General features: G+C 32.2%; 1 protein-coding gene across 2 annotated transcripts in view; it reads left to right on the plus strand.

The window, feature by feature from the left end:
• The window catches only part of LOC137654605 (probable G-protein coupled receptor CG31760), a 1,168,850-nt gene that overhangs the window by 88,763 nt on the left and 1,056,087 nt on the right, over positions 1–24,000 (plus strand). Inside the window, exon 1 of one of the 2 annotated variants that reach the window (XM_068388387.1) lies at positions 23,241–23,325. The exons of the other annotated variant lie outside the window; for it this stretch is intronic. The gene's annotated coding sequence lies outside the window, so the exon portion shown is untranslated. Of the gene's footprint in view, positions 1–23,240; positions 23,326–24,000 lie in introns of those variants that run through there. 2 annotated transcript variants of the gene reach the window in all.

The following is a 24,000-nucleotide window of genomic DNA, read 5'->3' on the forward strand; positions in this document are numbered from 1 at the left end:
TGAAATATGGGAAAATTATTTAAGATATTGATTGTATTAATTTTGTTATATTTGTTCAGATTCGATTCAGCCTTCTCAAGTAAACTACTATTACTAAACTTATGAAATGACGTTTAAACGTACTTCAGCTACGAGAATCAGGACCAAAGTAGGAATTCAGAAATTCAAAACGGCAACAAAACGAGTAGTTGAATGATGAAATCGTATTTTGATAAGGTCTGTGGTCTGAGATTGACAAGGGTCGGAAAATCGGACACTGGTGAAACATTAATTCCGACAAGTGATGAAGTCAGTTTGTCCATGGATATGAATGTTTAGTCATTAAAGTTGAAGACAATTAGTTGAGGTTGATGAGCTAGGAAATATTGTTAAGAAATTCGTATGATTTGCCTTGATTTAAGTGCTGCCTTTGCCCGTGTTAATCATGAAGCCCTTGTTTTCAAACTCAAACAGTTGGGAGTAGGTGGGTCTTTTTTAGCATCATTATTGAATTGTTCAGTAATTGATAGCAAAGAGTTGTTGATGGGCACCATACTGACCATAGGAGTGTGATATCTGGTGTTTCTCAGGGTAGTGTTCTTGGCCCATTATTTTTCATACTATATACACATGACATGTGGTTTGGGCTGGAAAACAGGCTCTTTGCATATGCAGATGATGCTGCTCTATTTGCATCGATTCCATCTCTTGAATGTACAGTAGATGTGGGGTTGCCGAACCCCTTAATAGAGATCTAGCTAAGATTTGTGCATGGTGCAAATTATGATGCATGGAGTTGAATCCTAACAAAATTCTAAGTATGATTGTAAGTAGGTCGAGGACAGTGGGTCCACAACTTCCGGATCTCAGCATTGATAATATTTCTTTTAACTCTCTATGACTTAAAAATTTGGATGTGATTTTCGACAGCAAATTTAATTTTGAGAAACATTAGATCTGTCTCTTCAATTGCGCAAGAAATTAGCCTATTGAGAAAGTCTTTTAAGAGTTTCGGTGATCAATCTATTCTGATGTGTTTTAATTCTTTCATTCTACATTTTTTCTTCAGCTGCTGATTCTCATCTTAATTTGTTGTACAGGAATTCACAGTCTAAAATTTCTTATTCCTGATCTAGATATTAATCTCTGGCACCGTCGTTCAATTAGTTTGTTATGCATTTTGCAAAAGATTTTTCCTAATTCTGACCATCTTTTGCATTCAGATCTTCCCGGAGAGTACCATACTGTTTGCAATACTTGGTATGCAGTTAATTCTAATAGTCACTCTTCTCCATCATGAGGCTCAATACTGCACATTATTCCAAAAGTTTTATTCCAGCTGTGACCAAGTTGGGGAATGACCTTGCTAATCATGTTTTTGAATCTGTTGAACTCCAAAGCTCAAACCTGCAGCAAATGTTTTTATGTTGAACAGGCAGACACAATTCTTCTTATAGTTTGTAGGTGAAATATCAGTTTTAATGTTGTTATTGTTCTTACAATATTTTATTTTAATTGTTCATTACTTCTTACATAGTTTGTTTATTAACTTACTTCCTTTTCTCCCTGGACTATTTTTCCCTATTGGAACCCTTGGGCTTATAGCATCCTGCTTTTCCAACAAGGGTTGTAGCTTAGCTAATAATAATAATAATAATAATAATAATAATAACAAATCTATAATCCTATCTTCATAAATGAGAAAGGGTCACAGAAATATCTATGGCAGATAAATGTATTTGGTCAAGAAATGTAATTTGAAAGTTTCCGTTAAAAAAGAAAGAGGGGGAATCAAGGTTTAAAGGTATTCTTTTAACCCTTGGATGAATATGGATTTCAGATCACCCCCCAAAATCTTCCTCGTAAATTTTTTGGCGACCTGTTGTCACCACCAGTAGTATTCATGAATCGACGGGGAGATCCGTTACACTTTGGTTGAATTATTTTCCCCCCTTTTTTACAATTTATAAGCTTATTTTAGACTTTATTTTCTTCAATGAAAGTCCATAGCTATATTCTGGCGGGATTTATTTGTAGAGTCGGTAGGTAATGTATTTTTTTTAAAGATTCTATTCCGAGCAGCTACCTATGCTCAAAATCTATGAATCTGAACCTTTGCCGTCAAAGTTATAAAGAAGACCGATATTTGTCCAACTAGAACTCGATGAAAGGAGGATTATTTTATTTCTCCACTTTTTATGGACGTAATGTAAATCCTACTATTATTCTGGCTGGTAAAACCAAGTATAGACCTTGGGTAAAACAAAAATATCTAAACTTATCGTGTGAGCAGCTTTTTATTCAAGTTTAATTATTCGAAGAACTAATCTGAGAGAGAGAGAGAGAGAGAGAGCCAAGTATTTTGAGAGTATTTACCTTTTCAGATTGTCATCATTTGAAATTGCCTAATAAACTTTTATGAACCACGTTTAATAACATCTGACCTTTACTTTCATATTTATACACGTTTTAAAATGTTTTAATTTTTGTCTTGAATGAATTCAGTCTCTTCAAAGGACTTTGGATGAGTTTATTGCTTTGAGTTTCTGGACAAATCCCCTGATACTTTTCCTCTGATCCATTAAACTTGCTCTGTTTGCAGAAATTATATAATGCGGGTGTGAAAGTGTTTTTTTTTTATTTTATAATTACGGAAAACACATTTTTGTTAGATGTTCATGTTCATCCAGTGATGTTACTTTGAAAATATTCGAAGTCTGGTCCTTCGTCTTTAGAGTATTTCCCAAGATGTTATCATGATGAAATTAATTGGTAACTTATTACTCTGTTGCATCCATGGTTTTCATATTTTAACATAGACCACGATATTCGGACATTACAGTGAACTATTAATTTCCTTGGTGTGCCTTAGAAGTCAGATGTGAAATTTATTCCTGTACACCTTCATTGGAGAGCACATTTTTCCTAGAGCTTCGCTGATGAACACCAAGTGAATATATTGGAATAGATGAATAGATGTAGGTTAAGATTTAAATAGAATGTACGTTCTAATACCCTGCAGGACATTCCTCTCTCTCTCTCTCTCTCTCTCTCTCTCTCTCTCTCTCTCTCTCTCTCTCTCTCTCTCTCTCTCTCTCTCTCTCTCTCTCTCTCTCTCTGATAGTTTCCTCCTTTTTAACCATTTTAATCAGACTACCTCAGAATGAATGGTTATTTGGTCTCTCGCCTCACGTTTATTATTAGTTTTCTTACTTGCTCGAGTATTGAATCCTTAAAGAAGGCACCTCGAAAAAGAGAAGACGTTGTATGTTCTCATTTTCTGTATGTAGTTTGAAAAACAATCTCATTTTCCCATGATGCATGATACTTTTACATGAAACCATGCAGATCGTATAATATTCGTACTTTCTAAATATTTAACTTCAAGATGGTCATTTAGGATTTTATAAAACATTATTTTATATATATATATATATATATATATATATATATATATATATATATATGTATATTTTTTTATATATATACATATATATATGTATATATATATATATATTTATTTATATATATATATATATATATATATATATATATATATACATATACATATATGTTTTTCAAGGTAACAAGGAAATATGACATTGCACCTGTTTGCACCATATATATATATATATATATATATATATATATATATATATATATATATATATATATATATATATATATATATATATATTTGTAAGTTTGAATGTGCACAATATTTTCAGTTTGATCTTTAAACATTCAAATAAGAATGAAAAGAATGGTTTGTAGTTAAATCCTGAAATCGTAAGTCTGAGATTCGTTGTCGCTATGATTGTTAAAATAAAACGGTAAAGACAAGAATTAACTCTTCATATTTGCTTTAACGATCTCATCACTTCAGATAACAACCCTTTCTTATCTCTAATACGGCTATCACTAAAGCTTATTCAGTTGAAAAAGATATATATTTTTTTTTTTTATCAGGATCTTTGTTGACGTCATTTTACATTAACCTTTTCATCCTTATGCTTTGAGATACTTTACATAACGTATATGGGAAGTTAACTTTAGTAAAGAGGCAAGTCAAGAAAACATCGGGGGACGCTAACAGAACGGAATTGCTTTTCATTAATGTCTAGATATTAGATACAGTTCTAGACCGAAGAGCTTTGTAATCACAAAAAAAAGATCATATAATCCACCTCCTTGCAGAAACTTGGAAAAATGCACAAATTATTTATACCTCACTTCCAGTTTGTGTCAAGACTTTCTAACACGCATTTTGCTGTGAAAATTTTAAGGTTATTTTAGTCTATGATGCACTTTATAAAGACAAGGAATCATTGACTACTAGATTTAATATCAATTAATGAATGAATTAAAAGTGCACAATGAGACAGTTTCTCGATATGAATTGATGTCTTGATTTAAGCGTATTTAAGTGGCGTTCATACCAGTAATTCGTGTTAAATATATGTTTGCCAATATTTACATCATGAAAACTTGAGTGAAGGGTTAGGTTCTTTGTAAGAGCCTAAATGATTATCGTGGTTCAGTCTTTTGATATATAAGAGGGAAGTTGTAGTTCAATAGAATTCCTCACGTCAGTCAGTTCTACTCGAAGAAGCAACACTTCACAGCCTCACTTTTAAGTTAACGATTTGGGACTTTAGGTTGTCCGTTGAAGTTATGACTATTTTGTAAGGTAATAAAGTAAAGTTCTGGTTTAGAATATGAAGAAAGAAGAATTGCGGCTGAATTTGATATGAGAAAGTATTTGCTGCAGGAAATTGTTTTAAGGTGAAGGAATTAAGGTTTTATTGTAATCAGGAAAGAAGAATTACACAGAGCGCTAGTTGGTGAAAAGAAGGTATGAAAATAATGTTACTGCAAAGAAAGAAAAAGTACGAAGCTAATTTGTATGAGAACGGAAGAATTATCGTAAAACTACGGATAGAGAGAAAAATCGTAGCTATCGTTAATAGGACGATTCAAGAATTGGAGTGAAATTTGTTCTGCGGAAATAATTATTGTAGTGGACGGTAGTATGAAGGAAAATAATTTTATCTAATTTGAAATGATGAAAGGACGGTAGTTCTGGACGTGCTGGCGTTGAAAACCAAGGAAAAAAGGTAGATTAAATAGAGGTAGGGTTTACAACATCAAGAAAAAAGTAGACTCTTATGAGTATTAACTTTTCTAGAAAAGCTCGGTTCATAGTGCAATTCATAAGTCCATATTATGCGAGGAAAACGAGAATAAACGAGAAAATATATAAATTAATCCATTTCATACTTTATTTTTCTTTCCTAACTACCAGCGAAATGGCATTACTTCCTTTAATTGTTTGCCTTACTTTTCATTTCCTTGTGGCTAAGTATTTACGCAATGCTTGCTCCCTGTTTCTGACAAGGCTGCTTAAATCGGACGTATATCATAAGAAGTGCTGTGATAAAGCAACGGGAGCAAGAACATACTGAACGTCATTGTCGGTTGGATGGTAGGCGCCGAAATTTCCGCCGGCTAAATATTTATGACTTCTTAGAACCTTTTCTTTAAGGTTCCTTGTCAGTGACAGGAGGAAGGGATGTAAGTTCAGAAATACTCTTTGGTTCTTTAGAAATATTGCAATTGAGGCTGTTGGTCTGAAAAGAGGCTCTCTCTACCCCTCAGGGAGGCAGCGGGTTCGGCGTTTCCCCTTTGGTTTTGTGAATTGCAGCCAGTGTGTGGGAGATCTATTTGCCTCTTATGAATACCTCCTGTGGAAGGTGATAACTCTTGTATGCGTTGTGTCCTGCATCTCATTTGTGCGCTAAAATCGATACTCCAGGATAGAAGTTAGAGATAAAGACAGAGGAAATGAGGGGAGAAGCAAAGGAGTCACTGAAAGGCAAAGTAGAGAGGTTAGTGGAGGTACCAGCGCTTTATAGTTAACCACTTTCACATAATTATTAGGCCTTTTAACTCCGCAAGTCCGTTCCATCTTCGTTTCTAAAATACTAATACGCGACCCGTCAAAATGACTGCTAAATATTTAAATACATATGTAAACGCGCGTGTACACATAGATTCAACACTTCCCACCCCTTCTCCCTTTCCTAATTACAACCACTCTCATTAGGGTATGCCTATTCCCTCCCCCCCCCCCCCCCGCCGGAGGGATGGGAAGAGACCGAGTAGTTAATCGTCTGGCAATGCTAATTAGTGTGACTGGAATATATATATATATATATATATATATATATATATATATATATATATATATATATATTGACAATTGCTCTTTATAATATAAGGGAGATTGTCTAACTCCGGTAAAATTTACTGCACAGTGCATAGAGTGTGGGTGGGAATTGCTTGGAATGGCCTCCTCGTTCCCATCGCCGAGACATTTGCTGCAGACTTTTTAAGGGCCATCCTTGGGATTCAATATTTAGTTTATACCTGAACTTCTTTACTAGTTTGATGTTGAGATGTTTTTTTAACTCGTTTATTTGGATGGCTGTTTGTCAAAATTATCTCTTATTTAACATCAGGTACAGATGGCTACGGCGTTTTATTCAATTCGTAAGCATTACTTTTGTCTTGTACGATGTAGACCTCCATCCTTAGCAGGCATCATATTTTTTATAGCAGGTTTTAAAGTTTAACGAATATATGTGTATTGAAAACTGGGAAAAGGTGACCGATTATGTATGCATTAATACGATACTATACTAAAACTGAGTAGTCTATAGTTACAAAGAAAGGCGTTTTTTGACGTTTGTAATGTGAATTTGACAGTGACTCCTCAGACCTAGTTCTAACATTTATGAAATTATATTGATGTGATAAGCAAACGATGTTAGTTAGCGAGTAGTTAGTTCAAAGATTAATTATCATTCAGCGATTAATGTTTTTTGCGTATTCACTCTTGTTTTAGGTTTATAAATGTGAATCAGTGAAAAATGGATATTTACATGTATAGTATTTTCACTTGGGGCGCATAGATGACATATAGAAAGGCTGAAACATTTTACTCATTGTAATTTATATATATATATATATATATATATTTATATATATATATATATATATATAATATATATAATATATATATATATATATATATATATATAATATATATATATATAAAATATATATATATATATTATGTATATATATATATATATATTATGTATATATATATATATATATATATATATATATATATACTGTATATATATATATATATATATATATATATATATATATATATATATATATATATATATATATATATATATATATTTCAAAAGTCAACCCCTGTATCGTACCTGTCGTTTGTGTATTATTATTATTCTTATTATTATTACTAGCCAAGCTACAACCCCAGTTGGAAAAGCAAGACGCTATAAGCCCGAGGGCTTCAATAGGGAAAAATAACCCAGTGAGGAAAGGAAATAAGGAAATAAATAAATGATGAGAACAAGTTAACAATAAATCATTCTAAAACAGTAACAACGTCAAAACAGATATGTCCTATATAAACTATTAACAACGTCAAAAACAGATATGTCATATATAAACTATAAAAAGACTCATGTCAGCCTGATCAACATAAAAACATTTGCTCCAACTTTGAACTTTTGAAGTTCTATTGATTCAACTACCCGATTAGGAAGATCATTCCACAACTTTGTAACAGCTGGAATAAAACTTCGATAATACTGTGTAGTATTGAGCCTCCTGATGGAGAAGACCTGGCTATTAGAATTAACTGCCTGCCTAGTATTACAAACAGGATTGAATTGTCCAGGGAGATCTGAATGTAATGGATGGTCAGAGTTATGAAAAATCTTATGCAACATGCATAATGAACTAATTGAACGACGGTGCCAAAGATTAATATCTAGATCAGGAATAAGAAATCTAATAGACCGTAAGTTTCTGTCCAACAAATTTTATACAAATTTGAAGAAACCTTGTCAATACTGAGATCCGGATGTTGAGGAGCCACCGTCCTTGACCTACTTACAATCATACTTTGAGTTTTGTTAGGATTCATCTTCATACCCCATAATTTGCACCATGCACTAATTTTAGCTAAATCTCTATTAATGGATTCACCAACCCCAGATCTACATTCAGGGGATGGAATTGATGCAAAGAGAGTAGCATCATCTGCAGATGCAACAAGCTTGTTTTCTAGGCCAAACCACATGTCATGTGTATATAGTATGAAAAGTAATGGGCCAAGAACACTACCCTGTGGAACACCGGATATCACATTCCTATACTCACTATGGTGCCCATGAACAGCAACTCTTTGAGATCTATTACTTAAAAAATCAATAATAATGCTAAGAAACGATCCACCCACTCCCAACTGTTTGAGTTTGAAAATAAGGGCCTCATGATTAACACGGTCAAAGGCAGCACTAATATCAAGGCCAATCATACGAACGTCTTGACCACAATCAAGGGATTTCTGTACAGCGCTGGAGATTGTAAGAAGGGCATCACATGCTCCAAGGCCTATACGAAAACCAAATTGCAAACTAGGGAGTAGATGATTACCTTCAGCAAACCTATGAAGACGTTTTGCCAGAAGACGCTAAAAAACTTAGATAATATGGGAGTTATGGAAATTGGGCGGTAATCAGTGGGACTTGAGCTACCACAAACACATTTACATAGAGGAGTAACATTACCAATCCTCCAACAAGTGCTAAAAGCTCCTCTTCTTGCTAACTTGTGCAAAATAGCAGATAACTTTGGAGCTAAGAAATCTGCTGTCTTTATAAAAAACGATGGAAAAATACCATTTGGATCTACACCTCCATAAGCATCAAGGTCCATCAACAGACCTTTAATTTCACGAGATCGAAAAGCTAAACTAGTTAGTTTAGCCTCAGGAAAACATGAATGAGGAAGTTCAAGTTTTTCATTACTCTGTTTACTGCTAAAAACATCAGCCAAAAGGGTTGCCTTTTCCTTTGGACAGTGAGAGACAGAGCCATCTGGTTCAAGTAAAGGAGGAACTGTTGCATCTACACCAAAGAGTGCAGATTTAAGAGTAGACCACCATTTATGTTCCTGAGTTGTACCAGAAAGGGTTTCTTTTATGGTTAAATTGTACTCCTTTTCAGTTGAGGCATAAACTCTCTGAGCAAAAGCTCGAAGCTGAGTATAGTTATTCCAGGTCAAATCTGATCCGTTACCCTTCCAAGGATGATAGGCCTCCTGCTTCTCCAAATAAGCACGTCTTCAATCATCATTGAACCACGGTTTGTCCTTCACTCGGTACCTTAGCACACGAGAAGGGATACGCCTATCAATTATGTTGACTATATTCTCATTCAAAGGGACAACAGGATCTACACTACTATATAATTGTGACCAATTCAAGCACAAAAGATCATGCAAAATTCCATTCCAGTCTGCTTGGGATTTCATATAGATTTTACAAGAATATGATATATCAGGGACAGGCTGCTCAGTCTTCACTACTAATGAAATCAAGGCATGATCAGATGTCCCGACTGGAGAACCAACCTTTCTTGTTATAATGCCAGGGGAGTCAGTGTATACGAGGTCCAAGCAATTACCTGACCTGTGGATAGCTTCACTTATGATTTGCTCACAGCCTGATTCAGAGGCAAAGTCTAAAGCTCTTAAGCCATGGCAATCGGTAGAAGAGATAGAACTTAACCACTCCCTATGGTGAGCATTAAAAGCACCAACAAATACAAAAGAAGCCTTTCTATCATCTTCTTGTATCGTAGCCATAATGGTAAGAAGACAATCGAAGACAGAATCATCCATGTCTGGATTCCGGTAGATCGAAGACAAATAAAAGTTGTTATACCTGCCACAAACTTTTATTACCTGAATCTCATGACATCCACATTGATAGCGGGACTTATGAGAAGCAGGGTACTCAATCCTAATATACACAGCCATTCCCCTGGCCCTAGGGATATGCTTATGAAGGGAATCTTATGTTTTATAAAAAAGATGAAGAAAAATTTACCGTGCCTAAATTTTGTGAAATTTGTGTATCTTGTTTACGGGCAGAGTTTTAAGTTTATAATATAAATTTTTTATTTCTACTTCTGTGGACTTTGAAATTTCATTTTTTTAAGATTGATTTTCAAAGGTAAGGTCGTGTAGAACCACGACGAGGGAATGGATTTCCAGACCCCCGTTTCAATCGTTAAAATATTGGGTCCAACATTTAGCTGTCATACAAATCATCTTTCCTGGTTGTATAGATATCATTCAAACTTAGTATATAAATAGATAATCCTACTTAAATGTATATGAAGGGAAATCAATACGTCTGCTCAATAATGTTTCTGTCACAGTTACCTTATCCTATTTGCTCCTACCTGATATTGTTGAAAAATGTATTTTTGTCGAACTTGATGTGAGAGGAGATAGTCATGTTTTCATTTTCAGAAAGAGAGATCCATGTCTGTTTATCTCTCCCTTTGCGTATCTATCATAATTTCCCTGTCATTGGAACTCTTCCATGATTGAATGTATTCCAGTCAAACTTAGTATAAAAGTACACTGTGCATGGTGGGATTTTTGCTATTTGCCTATTAGTGTGCTATTTACTTTTTCCTCGCAAATCCTCTTATGTACTTGAAGGGATACGACAGAAATTAAACAAATGTATACCATCGTGCATATATGTTGAAGAAGTGATATAGACCACCTCTCTGCCTATTAGTGTATCTAACACTTAACTTTTCCTCTCCATTCCTTCTCTACATATGAAGGGAATGCACATAAGTTGCACAAAGATGGACTACAGTGTATAGATGTGCATGAAAATTGGTAGCCCTCTGTCTGTCTTATTTTATTAGTCTGCATGCTCTTAGAGATTAGGGGGATGGAGTTCAGTAGGGAACACGTGTACCTTTAGTAGTACTCTCAGAATTTTTCTTGACATTTAGAGACTTTAGATATAAAAGAGATTGAGAATCCTTCTTTCTGTTTATGCCTTTCCTTAAAGTAAAAAAAAAAAAGAATAATATTAATGTTCTGTAGTTTTACGTATAAAAGATATGAACCCATGTTCCTCATTAGTTCTCTCAGATTGTTATTTAATGAAAGTCGGTCATGCACTTAATTCCAGTAATATAACCTAAAACAATTAAGTGTTAATGATGACATTCAACTGGATCTCATACAAGAATTTCTTCCCAGTCAACTTTGGCATTATAAGCAGATTGTTTACTGTCGTCTCTTGTGAAGGGATGGCTGACTGACAACTATTAATTTCCTTGCAACGATGAAATATATTTTTATTATGCATCAAGTAATGACACTCCTTTCCCTCCCCAATGCAATGCCAGAGCCTGCTCTTATCTCCGTATATTATATTTAGATACTGTACGTTTACGTATATAAAGATATTGAAGAAATAAAATTATAAAGATTATATTTTATGAAGGTTTTTAGCATGACATCAAAAGTTTAAATATTGTTATATTCACGAGTAAGTTCTCTAGAAATAGAGTTCCTAGCAAATAAACTTTATGTTCTTGTTTTTGAAATATATAAAGGAATGGACTCGTAGATTGTTTGCCAATGTCTCCTATGTTTGATAAAGTAAATTTCACCATTACCCTCTGGTAATTTCAGACTTGGGAGTTGTAAAGATGTGGTTTTAAGCCAATTAAGAAAATGACCCTACTTGTCTCTTACAAGACTTCTTTCTAAGATGATGCAGTTCTTGATCGTTATTCCTGGAAGTTACTAGGGGCAGTTAATAATACCATTGCGTCGATGTTATGGATCGATTTAACCTAACTCTTTTTGGTCAGCCTTTAAAGAATCCCCAGTATTTGGATGTTTTATATATTATTATGGCATTTGGAAAGTACATCGCCAGTATTTAAGTGAAAAAAGTTAATTGGAACAATAGCAATGTTGTCTGCTGTACTCATAGAACCACACATCATCTTACACTAGGTTTCGCGATAATGATAAAATCAATTTCTACTGTAAATTGCATGTGTTTGTCGACTCCGTAATTGTTCTATTTTCTAGAGTAAACTCAGCATTGCATAACCTTAAGTATCATACTGGTTTGATCTGGGTATGTGCCAGTCGATCAAGCCACCCATATATATATATATATATATATATATATATATATATATATATATATATATATATGTATATATATATATATATATATATATATATATATATATATATATATATGTATATGTATATGTATATATATATACATAAATATATATACATATATATATATATATATATATATATATATATATATATATATATATATATATAAATCTTAGGAATTCCATGTTTGCCAATGGTTGAATAAGCGGATGAGCAACCTGCAGGAGTAACGAGAACTTGGGTGTGGAGGAAATGCTCCCCTAAATCTCGGAGAAGTCACTGGGAGCAGGGTGAAGGATTGGGTTTATGGCGATAGACAAGATGTCTCATCGGCTTTTACTCTTGACGCCTGGCAGATGATATTTCTGGAATTAGTAAGGACTGGCAAGAGCCTCTTCCCTTTGTTAGATAGGCACTGTGCATCACGAGGAACTGGCTATCCTTTGATGAATCTAGCCAATGAATCCTTTTTGGATTTAGTCACTTAAAGGAAAGAGAAGATGACAGAATGGCAGACATTCCCGGGCGTAGCAGGGGCTAAGAATCTCCCGGTTTGTAAATGCTAAAGAAAAATCGAAATTTGTTATGGAATGTTAGAACCATGAATCAGATTGGGAAGTTACAGCAAGTGGAGAGTGAATTTATGAAATAGTTTGTATACTACCTTAGCCCTAAGTAAAATACGTTGTAGGGGATTGGTAGGAAATCTTAGACCAAGGCAATATATATATATATATATATATATATATATATATATATATATATATGTATATATATATATATATATCTATTCAGGAAGGACATGGCGTTGGAAGAGAAGGGGTAGGAATGATGATGACACCAAGAGTTTCTCAAGGCATTAATTAACTGAGTGGAAAACTGTAAATAGTAGATTGTTACTTACGAAGTTTAAAGCAAAGCAGTGTGATATGGGTATTATAGTTTGCTATGCACCAACAAATGATTCCCCCGAAGAAAGGAAAGATGAATACTATGAAGTGCAGAGTTTAATTGATGAGATCCCAGAGAGAGACATGAAAATTGTAATTGGTGACTTTAATGCTAAAGTTGGAAGTAATAATGAAGGTATAGAGAATGTAATGGGTGTTGTGGATCTTGGCAAGTTGCAAATGAAATTGGAGTATATTTTATAAGTTTCTGTTCAACAAACAATATTGTCAGTGGAGGCAATTTCCAAGCACAAGGACATCCGCAAATATACATGGACTTCACCATGCAGCAATTACAAAAATCAAATAGATCACATAGCCATTAATAAAGAGAGATGGAGGAGTCTTAAGAAATGTGAGAAGCTATAGAGGAGGAGATATTGGTAGTGATCACCAGCTCTTCATTACCACCCTGAAATTAAAACTGAAAGCACCCAACAGAAATGTAGATAGAATACTTAGGTTTGATACAACCAAGTTTCTGAAAGATGAGCGCAAAGAAACTTTTTCAATTGAATGTAGGAATCGATTTGCTGTCTTAGAGTCTTGGAGAGACGAAAAGCACACAATTAGTGAAGCATGTTGTGCTATTAAGAACATATATCAGTCAGTTGGTAGTGAAGTTTTGGGACAGGCAGTTACAAGGAGAAAGCCATGTATATTATATGATACGGGGATACTACAAAAAGGAGACAAAGACAGAAATTGATTGTTGACAGTTTTGAGGAAGTAATGAAAATTACAAGGTAGAGCATGCTAAGTATTCCAGTATTGATAGTGAGGTCAAAAGAAACGCCAGGAATGACTGGAGACAATATTTAGACAGAAAAGCAGATTATGCTGATAGAGCTATTAATTCAGGGAGTGGCTATGGTGTAAGAATTGCTCATAAAATTATTAATGAAATTTGTATGGGAATGAAGAAGCAGCAGCATATACCCATCAAAAAGAGTGATGGATCTGTTATAACAATAGAGGATGAAGAAAGGCAACATTGGATGGAACACTTTAGTGAGGTCATGAATAGGAGATACGAAAGGAATAATTTAATTGGTATACCTGAAGTTGATGAAGACATTTATGTGCCCATGAATGAGTTTAGTGTGTTTGAAGTCGAAGCTATTATTAGAAAACTCAGGAGATGGAAAGTCCCTGGATACGATGGAGTAACTGCTGAGATGATACTGGTCGAAAATGAAGTGACCCCCTCGAATACTTACAAGATTATTTTGTAGATTGTGGCGTGAAGAGGCAAAAGCTGATAAATGGGAGCCAGGAGTGTTGGTGAAAATGGCAAAGAAAAGAGACCTGACGGATTGCAATAATTTCAGTGGCATCACACTTACATCAGTTGTTATGAAAATATATAGCATGCTTATTTTAAAAAGACCAGAGAGAAAGATTGATGAAAATCCGAGAGATTATTAAGCAGTATTTAGGAAAAGTAAATCAGTTGTACTGATCAAATTTTTATTTTGAGATATGTTGTACAGCAATGAGTAAAATATAGAAATGTAATTTTGATGGCATTTGTGGATGATAGAAAAACCTTTGATAGTGTGCACCTTCCAATTTTCTGGAGAGTCCTGCATTATGATGGAATTACTCTTGGAATGATAATGTTAGTTGAGTCCTATCAAATGAATTTCCAGTGAACAGCAGAGTACTCCAAGGGAATATGTTGTCACCTATGCCGTTTTTCCTTCTCATGGATTTTGTAATGCGTACAACAGTTGGAAATGGAGAAGGATTGGACTGGATTAGCTGACCTAAAGTATGCTGATGACGCTTCCCTTATTAGCAGAACACCATAGGACTTGCAAAGCTTGCTTACCAAAATGCATGGAATATCACATGAGGTAGGGCTCAAGATAAACAGAAGAAAGACAAAGATGATGAGAATGGAGTATTCAATGGAAGTAGAAATATCATTGGAATGAGAAAACATTAATAAGGTAGGATCATTTAAGTATTCAGGAACTATGATCTCCAATACAGGGTCATCACAATATTACTTTAGTGAAAGATTGAAAAAAGCAAATCAGACAATGGCTAGGTTGCGAAAAATTTGGAAATCAAATCGCCTGAAATTGCATATAAAAATCAGGCTATATATCACTTTAGTGAGATCTGTGTTACTGAATGGAAATTAGTCGAGGTATGACAATGAAACAGTCTCCAACAGATTTAGTCGATTTGAGAACAAATCCTTTTGAGGAATATTGGGAGTTGAATGGCAGGACAGGATTAGAAACGAAAGTATAAGAGAGATTACTCGAGTGCCATATGCGGATGAGATCATGGTCAGGGGTAGATGTAGATGGTTTGGGCATACTCTTCGCACTCCTCAAGAGATATTAGTTCACCAAATTTCCAACTGGGCTCCCCAAGGCATTAGAAGAGTAGGAAGACCCAGGCCTACATGCCTGAGAAGTATGAATCTTGAAGTGGGATATGATGAGTGGAGAAGTATTGAATTAAAATCTCAAGATAGAGACGACTGGTGAAACGTAACCGAGGCCCTTTGCGTCAATAGGCGTAGGAGGAGATGATAAACATATATATGTATATATTATGTATGTATGTATGTATATATATATATATATATATATATATATATATATATATATATATATATTTTTATATATATAGCCTACAGTATATACACATACACACAGACATATATATATGCATATATAATATATATATATATATATATATATATATATATATGTATGTATGTATATGTATATATATATATATATATATATATATATATATATATATATATATATATATGTATATATATATATATATATATATACACACACACACATATATATATATATATATATATATATATATATATATATATATATATATGTAAGTATATATATATGTATGTATATATATGTATATATATGTATATGTATATATATGTATATATATGTGTATATATGTATGTATATATGTGTATGTATATATGTATATATATGTGTATGTATATTATATATATATATATATACATATATATATATATATATATATATATATATATATATATAGATACATATATATAATTTCTTTATTTCCGAGATGCTTACAGTAAGGCAAGTGTCATAGCTTATTTTGTATGTTCTGTTTTGAAGGATAATAATTTTTTTTCGAAGTGGCCTTTGTTTGTTTAGTAAAAAGACAGTATAACAGATAGATTGAGCAGTATGTAACTTTTTTTATCCACAGATATCAACGTAAATCGTTAAAAAATGTATGTGTTTTAAGGAAATTTCGTATCCATTTATTATTGTTATTATTTGAATTATTTTTTTTATTACTGTTATTGAAAATTTGTAGCTTTGTTGTAAATATTCTGTGAAAAATGAATATGTTTTTTATCCATAATACATGTGAAAAGGGATCCCAAAAAAAATTTACAAGAAATTAGCTGTATAAAGCTTTATCTGCGTTGCTGTAAAAGTTGTGCAATATATAAACAAAGATGTGCGGATTCACAAGTCCTAGTAGTATGGAAACGTAAGTTAAATATTCTTTTCAGTGATACAGACTTTATAATTGCGATGACTGACTTTATTTGGAAGATTAATATCACATTGTTTTGCGTCCCTTTTTAGAAACTTATTTTTCATGGAATTGTAATTTACGCATAAAATGAAAAGAAACAAGTCAAGGGTTGAAAAAAGGTCAATGCTTACAGCAGCGTATCAAAAGGATCCAAATCTAATAATAAACCGTTTTTCCCCCGCTTTTTAAGTGCTCGCCTTTTAGACTGCATTTTTCAAATGATACATTTACATCTTTGTGCCATGAGAAATGTATCACCGTTGGGAAAAGGTTGCAATTGGAGTAAATTATGCACACATGTTGCAGCAGTAATGAGTTCGTTAATGAGGATATCTGTATTGGTTTTCTCGCGTAAAATTGATAGATATTAGGTATTAGAAGTGCTCTTTGTGTTTTAGGAAGCTTATCCTACGGCATTTAAGGTATTTGACGGAAAATACTTCTTTTGTCGATAATAATGATAATAATAATAATAATAATAATAATAATAGTGATTTTTTTTTATACTTTACGGTAAAATAATGTGTTTTATTAGTATTTTCATTAAGAGAAAAAACTTGATCCATTGTTTGGTTGTCTGTAATTCAATATTTCACACAAGTCATAATATTGATGTGCTGACGATCCCATGTCTATATATATATATATATATATATATATATATATATATATATATATATATATATATATATATGGTTGTGTGTGTGTATGTATGTTTGTTTATAAATAATTATATAAGTCTCAAATAACCTTCAGATGAAGTGAGGAAAAGGTGGATTATCTTATCCAATCGTACTTTTTTTCCGGTGCACACACACACACACACACACATATATATATATATATATATATATATATATATATATATATATATATATATATATATATATATATATATATATACATATATACATATATATATACATATATATATATATATATATATATACATATATATGTAATGATATGTATTTATGTTTTGAGTGAACATTTCACATTTTCGTCTTCTTTCCCTGAAACGCTGGTCCATTGTCAACCAAACTTGCCACAGTTCATCCATGGTAAAGAGATTAGATTTTTTTTTTAAAGAGGGGGAGATCCATCCAAGAGTAAAGTAATTAGAATGAGTGAAAATAAGGTGGTGGACTTTATGAATTTCACTGTAATGTCATATGTTAATGTTAATGAAAGCATCCGTAAGTATCGTATATTTAAGTGTTTTTCATACCTTTGGGCCGTACAAGAATAAGATGGAAAAATTATTATAAATCCTTTGCTCAAGAACAGTGTCATTATAGTTTTTCAAATGAATGTGCAATCATCCTCGTGTAGTTGAGATTAATATGTTAAAATCATTGTTCCAGTGTCTGGAACCGAGACAGCAAATGTCTAAACATGTGAAATAGAATAAAAACTGTAACTTTGGTTTTTATTTACTCTTTTAACAATGTTAGTTGTTATACTTTCACTATTAACCTATCTTTTTCTGTTAAGCTTTTTGGAATATAAGCCACTAATTTACCCGTTCAATTAATTTACCCGTAATGACGCATAATGTGTAAGTTAATCAAGTATCTTGTCTCAAATGATAGGTTTTACTATAGTTTACTGGGGTTTAGGAAACCCTGTTATGCAATTAATGGTTTCAAGATTAAATACTGAATGTTGCGAGAGGTGTTCGAAATAAATCATTTCTCAGTATACTCTAGATTTTGTGTACTTTGTTACTATTGCGTGTCAGAAGTGTTGTTCACTCTCATTTAAACAATATCTCGATATATGTTATGCCTGATTTTTATGGGATCTGTGATAATATTGTGAGTCAGAAGTGTTGCACACTTCCATTAAACAGTTTAACAGTTTATATATTTTTTTACTTCTATGTTATTATTGCGTATTAGATGTGTTGTATACTGTGCATTTAAATGTTTCTTAGTACATTATTATATATATACAGTATATATATATATATATATATATATATATATATATATATATATATATATATATATATATATATATACACATATTATTATTTTGTTTAAAGTTATAAGGATTCTGTGATATTGCAAGTCAGAATTGCTGCACATTAAACAGTTTCTTAGCATAAGCTTTATGGATCTGATAATATTTCGAGTCAGAAACGTTGCACATTATCCATTAAGCAGTTTTCTGGCATAAGTTTTGAAGTTTTATGGCCTCATATTTTATTATTGCGTGTCAGAAGTGTTTTTCACTGTACATTATACAGTTTTTTTACTATATTTTTGTTTGAAGTTTTATGGGCTCTTATATTATTATTTCGTATTAGACATTTTGTACACACTAACCGTTAAACAGTTTCTTATTATATTTTGTTTGGAGTTTTATGGGCTCATCTTTTATTATATTGCGTCAGAATTTTATATACTATTCAATAAACAGTTTATCATAGATTCTAGTGTTTCGTTGGCTCTTGTGTCAATGTTGTGCTTTAGAAGTGATGTGCCCTGTCCAATAAACTGTTTCTCAGTATATTTTTGTCTGTAATTATCAGGTCCTCTTTGATAGTATTGTAGGTCAGAAGTGGTATAGGCTACATTACCTATTTAAAATTTTCAAAATGAATGGAAGAAAGTATTTGTGAAATTGAATAACATATAATGTATATACTGTAGTAACAAAAAGCATTGTAATGCAGTTTGGCTGCGAAGCGTTGCTTCTTTGTAAAACTAAGAATCCACCTATCTCTCTCTTATCTCTATCTCTATCTCTATCTCTATCTCTCTCTCTATTTCTCTCTATCTCTCTCTCAACTTTATCATAGAAATGAATAACCATCACTTTATTTCAGTGATCTATTTTACTACCCTTTATGTTGGCCAATATAACACATTACTTGCTGCTGTATCACGAAAATTGTTGACGCATGGAACGATTGGAAAGTGCTTTTTACTTTGCAGTTTTCCAATTTCAGAATCGTGAAATACCGTGTGTTTCCCTTTAGTAGCTATGAGAGACATCATCTCTCGGGGTGTTTTACGTTCCTTTGGGAGAAATATATTATTATTTTTTTCTCGAAATGGACTGTTTATAGAAAGTGAGGGCAATGTATTGATCAGTTCCATTTATAAAATAATTTTGAAAACTTGCAATGAATTTTTTTTTATCATTATAACTATGTTATTATTGTCACCTTAATTGGTAGGCATATTCCCTATAGGACGTTGAATTACCATATCTGAAACTGAGCTTCGGTCAATGATAATCGTAGACGTGCGCATTTGGAGACTGGAGGGTTATCATCTTAGTAAAAGGAATAGAACAGAACCGACTTGAAATAACTACATTTAGTTAAAAGCTGTTGCTTAGAGAGAATACGCTCCAACTAAAAATGAATAAATTATGACCATAAAAGACAACCTTTACGACACAACTTGATAATATAAATGAAGTACTACGTTCAAGTCGACACTCTTTGATATAAACCAAATAAATGGCTCTGTCACTCACTATCCAAAGACAAACGCAATGTGTAGGAGTAAGGAGAGTAATTAGATACTCAGTCTGCTCCTTTCTGCTTTCCCGAAGCTAAACTGACTAACTTAGCTTAAATTTTAGGTTCCGTGAAATTAACTTTTATTCGCACTTCATTCTCATGCAGGCATAGACCCAAAGCAATTTTTCCTTTTTCTTTATACAAAGACAGATGTATTCAGCTTCCGAAATGTCTATTATTATCTGTTATTTTTCATAAGTTAGCAAGAAGAGTTTGCTTTTGCACTTGTTGAAGAATTGTTAATGTAATACATATATACCTTCACAAATTATACTCATACTTATATGTATAAATGTACACTTAAACACATACATACACATATATATTAAATGGCCGATGATATAATATATATATATATATATATATATATATATATATATATATATATATATATATATATATATGATGTGTGTGTGTGTGTGCAAAAACACAGAAAATGAAAATATAGTCTGAATCCTGACTAGTTTCGTCTTGCTTTTTCAAGAGGCCTGATTTTAATTTTTTTATTTTTTTACTATGGTGCAGTGGAAGTACGAACATGCATACAGACATATGTAGAAAATACATGAGAAAAACATGATACTTGCCAGGACTCAAGCTCCCAGGTGTTTTCATGGGCGGAGCTCATAACCCCTTTAGCCAGTTGTGGTTCTTAAAGGGGCATTTCAGGTTTCAGGTAATTTTTCTTTTAGGGCTTCTGATAGTTACCTACAATTTATTTATATCAATATGAATATATCTTGAATATTATTTTAAATTATCCATGTATATACCTAAATATATATGCGTATATACCGTACCTACGCACATGTACATACATCTTTATAGATGCATGCATACCCATATACATACTTGCACATACATGTATACATACATATATGTACATTAAACCCTATTCTTATAAACATACTTATGCCTTCATATTTGCACATATATTATATATCAATGCATTTATAGAAAAACATACACAAAAGTAACTGCAAAACCTATTCGTTTATGTATATACAATGGTACAATATGTGAATGATAGCATGGATCAGGAAGTCTTAATTCTTAACCGAGGTACTTATGAAACTTTCAGATCCAATTGCTTATAAATGCATCGAGTTTGTACATTCCATTGCATTTATCTTGAGCATATCTTATGCTTGCCTTATTTTGTTCAATTCTTTTTCAATGGCTCTACCTATTTGACCAATATAAAATTTTTATCTTGAATTAAAGTACATGGCATATGATATATAAAATATATGGTAATATCATGAGAATTCTTTAAGACAGAGATTTTCATTGTGTATTGCTCTTATGCTACATTAATATTGAAACATTTTTGTTTAGCAATTGGGGAATAGCCTATCTTCCTAAGTATTCGTGATTTGGGAGTTCATGTAAGTTTTTTGTTGTACAGTTTCCTCGATTGTTAGTTCTTTAATAAGATCTATTTTTTTAATTTATTTATTTTTTTTGCTGATTTTAGTGTATCATCTATTACAATTTCGGGGTACTTTAATTTCTTGCTATAATCCCAATCTCATTTATTTCCTCGTCATTATATTCAGGGTTGTAAACTCTCAATGCTCCTGTTACCATAAAAGTGAATAGAGATTTCTTAACTGTATTACTTTGATTTGATTAGAAATGTACATATGCAAAGGTAGTGGATGGTTCTCTGTACGCACTCAAATCTCTCGTAACAGCTATTAATACGGCAATCCAAAATTGGCAACCTACACTTATTCTCCAAAAGTATAGTAAAATATATTTACGGTACCATGCCATTCAATGTTTTTTCATTTATTTACTGGCCTCATACATCATGTAATCAATTGATCACATAAGTGTTTTAGTTACAGTTTGTATATAGGTTATGTACTGTACAAACTCGATGCATTTTTGAATTTTGATTTCTCAAAGCAGGCATGACTTTTAGTGACACCAGTTTCTTGGCTAAGATATTCTCAAAATAACCTGATAATGTTTGTTCAAGTTAGAGATGAAAATCGTATAATTTATTGGTCAAGTGCTAAGAAATTGGTTCATTTCAATAACTTATTAAGATTTTTTTTTTTTTAATAGATTCCAGATTTATAAATACATGTTTTAGTTATTGGACATGGATTGTACAAACTAGATGCATTTCTATTTAAAGAGATCTGCAGACATCATAAATTTTTATTTCTTGAAACTGGCCTGACCCTAGCGACATCTGTTTTCTGTCTAAGGCATTATGTACCCTCATATTGTACATGTCTGATGCTGATTATTATATGTAATATCATATACAGTATATGTATTTATATTTATTTTATGTATTTGCATGTGTTACTGTTTATATGTGAGTTTCCATGTATATGGACTGGTATATGTACTGTATACTGTCTGTATACTGTGGTATATGGCTTGTGTATGAATGTGTGTATGGATATATACTTGTATGTATATGTATACATGTAAGCGTATATGTGCAAATATACATGTATGTATATATGCTTGCATGTACATATATATATGCAAAATTATTTATAAAAAGGATAAAGAATTGAATCACTTATTAGTATAAATAAATTGTAAGAACACACTTTTTTAACCTGTCACTCATGATTTTTTTTTTATTTTTCTTTTTCCGTACTCATACTGTACTACCTTATATATTGCAAAATTTCTATTTGTCGCCGTTCTCTAGAGGCAAGTCTTGAATGAAGTCAAAACTGGTCAGGAATCACATAGTATTTTCATTTTTTCTTGGGGTTTTATTGCATACACACAGACAGAACCCCCCCCACACGCGCATATATATATATATATATATATATATATATATATATATATATATATATATATATATATATATATATATATATATATATATATATGTGTGTGTGTGTGTGTGTGTGTGCGCGCGTGTGTATATACTGTATATATATAATGTATGTATATATACATTTATATAAACATATATATGGGTATGTGCATGCGTGTGTAACCACAGTATATATACATGTATTGTCCATATTTTTACAAAGATGTGATATATCAATTTATACTTCTTTTCTTCTCAGGTAATGTTGATAATCAGGACTTCATTGCGCAACATTATGGGCGTAAAAAGTGCACTAACGAATGGAACTTTTCTTTCACAACTAAGTGAGTAACTTACAATAATTCATTGCCTTTATAAGTCGTTAGTCCAAATGGAGACTAACTATCCACTTGTGGTATTACAATGAAAAGAACTTAGTATTATTGATTATCTAAACATACGTTATCCTGTTGATTTTATATGTAATTTTATAATTGATTATCATTGCGTATACTTTTTCAGGCCTTTCTGTTAACAACCTTGTATATAGCGCATGTTCTGCAAAAAAAACCACATTTTACATTTGCTTTGCTCTGATCTAAGTTCTTGTACGTGGAACTCTTCAGTCCCCATTCTCTTTACTTTTCTCTTAATTCTGTTTTGAACTTAGTGGTATACACGTTCAACTTTCTTTCACAAGCACTTATTAACTACACCCTCTTCTTTGGATAAACCCTCGGAAATTTTTCTCCTATTATTATTATTATTATTATTATTATTATTATTGTTGTTTTGTAAGCTATAACCCTAATTGGAAAAGCGGGATGCTATAAACCCAAGTGCGCCAACGGGGGAAATAGCACAGTGAGGAAAGGAAATTAAGAAATAAATTAATTACAAGCGAAGTGATTAACAATAAAAATAGAATATTTCAAGAACAGTTATGAAATCAAAACAAATCTTTCATATATAAATTATAAAAACTTACAAAGAAACAAGAGAAAGAGAAATAAGATAGA

Source organism: Palaemon carinicauda, chromosome 15, assembly GCF_036898095.1.
Source record: "Palaemon carinicauda isolate YSFRI2023 chromosome 15, ASM3689809v2, whole genome shotgun sequence".
Taxonomy (NCBI): Eukaryota; Metazoa; Arthropoda; class Malacostraca; order Decapoda; family Palaemonidae; genus Palaemon; species Palaemon carinicauda.